At 32.4% G+C, this 6,275-nt stretch overlaps 1 long non-coding RNA gene across 1 annotated transcript; it reads left to right on the top strand.

Moving 5' to 3' along the window:
- Positions 1-3,764: 3,764 nt before the first annotated feature.
- Positions 3,765-4,968, top strand: LOC117635160. The gene is made up of 3 exons (XR_004586887.1): positions 3,765-3,925; positions 4,365-4,471; positions 4,835-4,968. It is a non-coding gene; the product is annotated as an uncharacterized LOC117635160 (long non-coding RNA).
- Positions 4,969-6,275: the final 1,307 nt, after the last annotated feature.

Genomic DNA, 6,275 nt, shown 5'->3' with positions numbered 1-6,275 from the left:
GTTCAGCCAATGATTTTCTATTTTTGTTTGTGTGGTTCTTTTTTAGTAGAGGTGGGTTGAACAATGTAGGCCAGGTACTAGCTACTGATAATCTCTTGTAGTTGAGTACAATTCCATATGCTCCATTTGGATGAAGGAATTGCAAATTACATAGAATTCTAAAATGACGGAATTTAGATTTCCGTCATTTCAATTTCTGGCAATTGAAGATTTCAGTGTTTGAATTTATGTAGGTCGAATTTTGTAAATGACAGAAATTGAAATTTTCAATATTCGGATAGCTCATGTAAATTATAAATGACTGAAATTAAATGTTCCAAAAGAACAAAAAAATTGATAACCGACATAGAAGGTATTCCTCGAAATATAAAATAACATATTGTTTGATGAACTAAATAACTCAACTTAAACAAACAAAGCATATTAGCAAACCAAATCACTCCCCACGTGCAATAAATATCAGCAACATACTCTTTTTTTCCTCAATTGGGAGTGCCTTCAGCATCTGAAATTGTTTGTCATTTTCTATCAGCTAAGTACATGCTTTGAGTTGTTCATTTTCACTAATACTTGGTATTGCTTGTACTTCAACATATACCTTTGCTGGATCAAGGTTCTTAGTATTAGCACGGATAAACTCTTCAAATGATAAAGCCATACTAGCAATCAAATCAACAATTACATCTTTGACAACACCTCTTTTCTTTGTAGGAAGAATATCAGAAAAATTCGATGCATGATTTCTTCTCTTTTGACCATTTGTTGAGGTTGGTGAAATATCATCAATAACATGAATATCTTCTAAATCTTGTATATCACCATCCAAATCAACATGATCAGCTTCATTAGTAGGAGTCATAACCTCAGTTGCATCTGCACCTGTTTCAGCGCCCTCTCCAGTGGCTCTATCTTTGCCACACAAATCTACTATATCATCGCAATTTTTTATAACTTTAAATCAAAAACCTCTAGCATCGCCATGAGACTACCAAACAAATAATCAAAGTCAAATAAGAATCTTATAAGTACTCTTTAATGACAAAAAAAAAAAAAAAAAAGCACATGATTAAAAAAAAATAATTTTTAATATATTTACCTTCACGTATTCTTCCCAAACATGATCTTCATCTACACTTATCATCTTTTTTGTTGAATCCCAACTTAATCCACTTTGACTTAATATATCACTCACTACTCCATAGAACTTTTTCCATGACTTTTGTAAATCCAGTTGCGTTTCAATTACCTTGTGTCAAACGATGCTTGTTATTTACTTGTCGCTAAGTTATTAACACTTGTAATGAAAGTAAAAGTTAATTGATATGTTAATATTTATATATGTTGTTAATAATATTTCTCTTAGGTTTTGTGAGATTAGAATGGTTAAAAGCAATAAATTCTATTGTTTTTGCTTTTAGGTACTTAAATCATGGAAAAGAAGAAAAATTAAATGATAGTGGTCGTTTGGCGATTACCATTTAGACCATCGGCTTCCACAAATTAGAATGGCAATTACATATTCATTTCTTTTCAAAAAAAAAAAAACAAAATGACAATTACATAGTGCACGTTTGTCAATTACCAACATGACGTGGCTGTGCTGTAGCAAAATAAAGGAATTTTGTATGAGCTTGGTGATGTAAGGCATGGGCTAAATTGAAGATGAGAGTGACATAGGAAAGTCCCAGTCCTTTTTTTTTTTTTTTTTGGTAGTGGATTGTAGTTTAGTTTAGTTTTTTTTTCCCTATTTCTATTGTTGTTATTTAGGCTTCAGTCTTTATGTTATTGGCAGCCTTTTCAATTTTGAGCATGGAAATACATTACGTAATTTGTCAATGCAATTAATAAACAGTAGTGTCATTTGCATCCTTGTCTTCGTAATTGACAAACAAAGCAGTCCCACTTACATTCCGATTGCATAATTACAAGTTATAATTGATAAACATAAATAAAGTTACAAAGCATTATATTTTTCACATGTCAAGTTTTTTTTTCTTCTTAAAACTTTTTTTTTTGGGGTTAATTCATGTCTCACTTTTCAATAATGAAGGAATTTTGAAGGAATGCACAAATGATTTTCAATTTTGAGAATGCCAATACAGTATGTGATTTGTCAATTCAATTGATAAATAGGTATTGTCATTTGCATTCCAATCTTGCAATTGACAAACAAAGCAGTCTCATTTACATTCCAGTTGTGTAATTACAAGCTATAATGGATAAACATAAATAAAGTTACACACATGTTAAGCTTTTTTTTTTTTCTTCTTAAAACTATTTTCTTGTTAAAACCATTTGAATTTATATAAAGCTGCCCAAGTTTTTTCGTTTTTGTCTTTGTTGCAAGTTAGTGAAATTGGCTATTTTGCTTTCGCTCAGCCACGTCAAGTTGGCAATCAACAAATAGGCACCATGTAATTGCACTTCCAATTTGCAAAAACAGATTGCCTTAGTGGCAATTGCCACACGACCTCTGTCATTTGAGCTTCAAATTACTCCTAGGTTTAATTACTTCAAACTATTCACAAAACTAATTAAATAGTTTACAAGAACAAGAACCCAATTGTGCTTCTTCAAGGTCCATTCTTATCTTAATATTTTAACTGAGATCCTTTTCATAGTTAATTAGGCTATTACAATATTATGGCTTAACGTGAACCTTAACTTTGTAATCTTAATGTACAATCTTGTAAATTAACCCAAATCTTGTAATCGACAAGAATAGGGATACACTTTGAATTTATAATGTCATGGAACCTTAATGTCCTAAACACTGTAATATGAGTCCTTAATATTTTACACCACGGTTTTACAAGATTAAGGAAACACTTTACAAGATTGGGAACACTTATGTCCCAAACCTTGTACCATTGGTCATTAATGTGGTAAACCCTTGTTTTTACAAGAATAAGGAACAACTTTACTTGTTCAAGTATAAGAATATCTTAATATTGTAATCGTGATCCTTTTCATTGTAAATTAGGCTATTCTAATATTTAGGATTAAACTGAACCTTAACGTTCTAATCACAGTGCAAACTCTCATAAATGCGCACCAAAAGATTGTAATCTACAAGATTAGGGATAATCTTTATAATATTATAGAATGACCATGTCCCAAAAACTATAACATGAGTCCTTAGTATTGTAAACCCTTATTTTTACAAGACTAAGGACATGATTTTACTTCTTAAAAGTCCACCCTTACCTTAATATTGTAATCGGGATCCTTTTCATTGTAAATTAAACTATTACGATACTATGGATTAAGATGAACCTTAATGTAGTAACCAATGTTCAAAATGTCATAAAGTCAAACCCAAATTTTGTAATCTACGAGCTTAGGCATAAACTTTACAATATTTTGGAACACTCATTCCAAAACACTGTAACACGAGTACACTACAAGAAAAATATACTATGACAACACGTTATTAACAACGTGCGTAAGTTAGCGTTGTGGAATTAGACTTTCCACAATGTGTAGAAGGTGCATGTTGTGTTATACAGCTTTCAACAACGTGCATTTAGTGTGTGTTGTGAAAATAGAATTTTGGAGAAGTTCTAACAACGCACCTGTGTGTGTTGTTGTATATGGAGTTCAACAACATGCAACGCATGTTGTCAAAACTATATCAGTTTACTACGGTAAAAAAATTCCTGAAAAAACTAACCAAATTTTTTTGTGGGAAAAACTCCCGCATTCTTCCGCTAAATATTTCAGTCTCCCTCTCAAACGCTTTATCGTCTCCTCTCTTTATCTTCTAAACTCTCATCTATCTCTTGCGCTGGCCTTCTATGTCACTCCGGCTCTCTAAATCTCTCTCACAATCTGGTTTTTTGTTTGTCGTTGGCTCTCTCTCTCTCCCAGCCTCTTCCTCCATTCCCGAGTAGATTATTCAACACTCTCAGCCTCTTTGTGACAGGTAAAAGCTTTGCTTCTCTTGCTCTCTCTTTTTAACTATGTATGATTTAGATTATTTTAATCAAGCTTGATGGTATTTCAATTTAGGATTATGGTCTAAGGGTTTTGACAAATCGATTTCAATGTTCCTAATATGCTTTAGGGTTAAACTATTTGGGTAGTGAATTGTAAGTCGGAACAAATCGATTTCAAAACTCGTCATCTCTATGGAACCGTATCTAGGAACAAATCTCCAAGTACTCCTTCGATACTCCCCCCTACAGAGTACTTCTTTTTCTTCTTATTCTTTTAATTTGCAATATTTGTTGTTTTCCCTTCATTTTCTCTTAATTCTTTTTAATTATTTTGAATTTGCTTTTCATTTCCATATACTATATCGGTTTCTTGAATGCTTCTATTTAGTGATTTGGTGTCTATTGAATGATAGTTGGCCTGTGTAGGCTTGTGTTTGGTTTGTTTAGAACCTACCAGATACGCTAGGGACCTCCTGCCCAAGTATTTGAAGCACAATCCCCTCTCCAGCTTTGTTAGGCAATTGAACACCTATGTATGTATCTCTCTCTCTCTCTCTCTCTCTCTCTCTCTCTCTCTCTCTCTCTCTACCAACAATTGATGGAAACATAGATTGATTTTATTTGTGGAGTACGTTTATAGTTTACCCAAATCTAAATCATTTAGGAGTATGAGACTACTGAGAAAAACCTAAATTTTTTGGTTAAGAAAGGAAAAGGAAGAAGGGTGGCAATTTTGAGATAGTAGTTTTGTTGAGTATGGCTTGGAGCAGAGTCAAGTCTTTAAACATCTAGACTTGGTCTTTCAGTTCTTACATGTCTTCTTTTTTTCTTATTTCGTTTTTTTAAATTCATTCCTTTATATGTGTTTTTTATATGAACCTCAATTCAATTAGCAGGAAATTCAAGAGAGGGTATTTCGGTGTAAGCCATTCCCTTCTATTTTTCAGTTTGGTTTTTATTTCTAAAAGAGGAGCTGCAGATGCCCATATCAAATTCATAAGAGAAAAAGAATCATTTTGCTGGATATACTGATTCATGTAAGAATTTGTTTCTCTCAATTGTCAACTAATAATTCACACACAGATGACTGCCCTGCTTGCTATTGATCTTGAGCAAGTATGTATGGATTGCTTGTTCTATGTGTGTTTTATAAAGCTAGAGCAACCTTTTTAGATCCCAAAATTTGCACAGAATCTGTAATCTCATATTATCTATGCTCTAACATTTTTTCTGAGATTACACTAATGGTGCATGTGCTTGTATCGTTTTCTTTTTATCCTAATTTTATAAGTACTATTGATTGGGGTGAATGGTAGGTCCTCATATTTTGGGAAGTCAATTATATATTAGTTGATTTCTTTTCAAAATGAGCTGATCCTAACAAAATGAATTGTGTAATTGATCTCAAGTAAATGCTTCTCTGTTCAAAGCCTTGCATTCTTGCCTTTTAACACTTGTAAACTTGAATCTAGAAGGTGGAGACTGGAATGAGGATCGTTGCTTCAAGTGAAGGGAAAGCAAGTCCTTCGTTCGCACATTCATTTAAGTGTCATCGTTCTTATTTATCATATTTTAAACTTCTACATGTTTTTTTTTTCTTCTCTTTTTGGTGGATTTTCTGGCATTTTGTGTTTGGTTCTATGTGACATTAGAAAAGGTGCATGATTTAACAGACATAAAAGATTACTTCTATAATTAGTAGACAGATAAGATTGACAATGTTTAACGATGCGAAATCAAGTTTGTAATGAAGATAGTGTGAAAAACAAAACACGAGATAATTGAAGAGCTCAATGTGAATGTTTATCATCCACAACTATTGGATCAAATCCTCACAAACTAACTACTAGCAATTATATATATGTCCTCAATGTGGGTTGGATAGGTGGGTTCCATTAGCAGCTTCATCCTGAATTGTAAGTATTATTCATATTTTCTTATACTTTCTATTGGAACTTACATGTGCATTTTTTTGCTTTCTCAATGCACATAGTTTATGATTAGAAAATCATTCTCTCTATTTTTTATTGTCCAAACCTTTTCAGAAGATATTAAAGAGGGTGAAAAAAGCTTGGAAGCATGGTAAGGAGGAGCTTGGTGGATTATGTGATGAGGAGTTTGTTGATATTGGTCAAAGTGGAAGAACTATAAAGGAGAAGCTTAAGTGTACCGTATTAAGTGATTATGAAGGTATACATGTGTATAGATATGTAGAACTTGACTTGTAGGATAATCATGTATATAAATTTGGTTTAGGTTTATTCTTGTAATTAGGCATGTAGTTATAAGTCCTAGAATACTTCAATCTTCTAGATTTTATTTTGGTTTATTGTACTT

Source organism: Prunus dulcis, chromosome 7, assembly GCF_902201215.1.
Source record: "Prunus dulcis chromosome 7, ALMONDv2, whole genome shotgun sequence".
Lineage (NCBI taxonomy): Eukaryota > Viridiplantae > Streptophyta > Magnoliopsida > Rosales > Rosaceae > Prunus > Prunus dulcis.
Note: the sequence above shows the minus strand (reverse complement) of the source record. Positions and strands in the feature narration are given on the sequence as shown.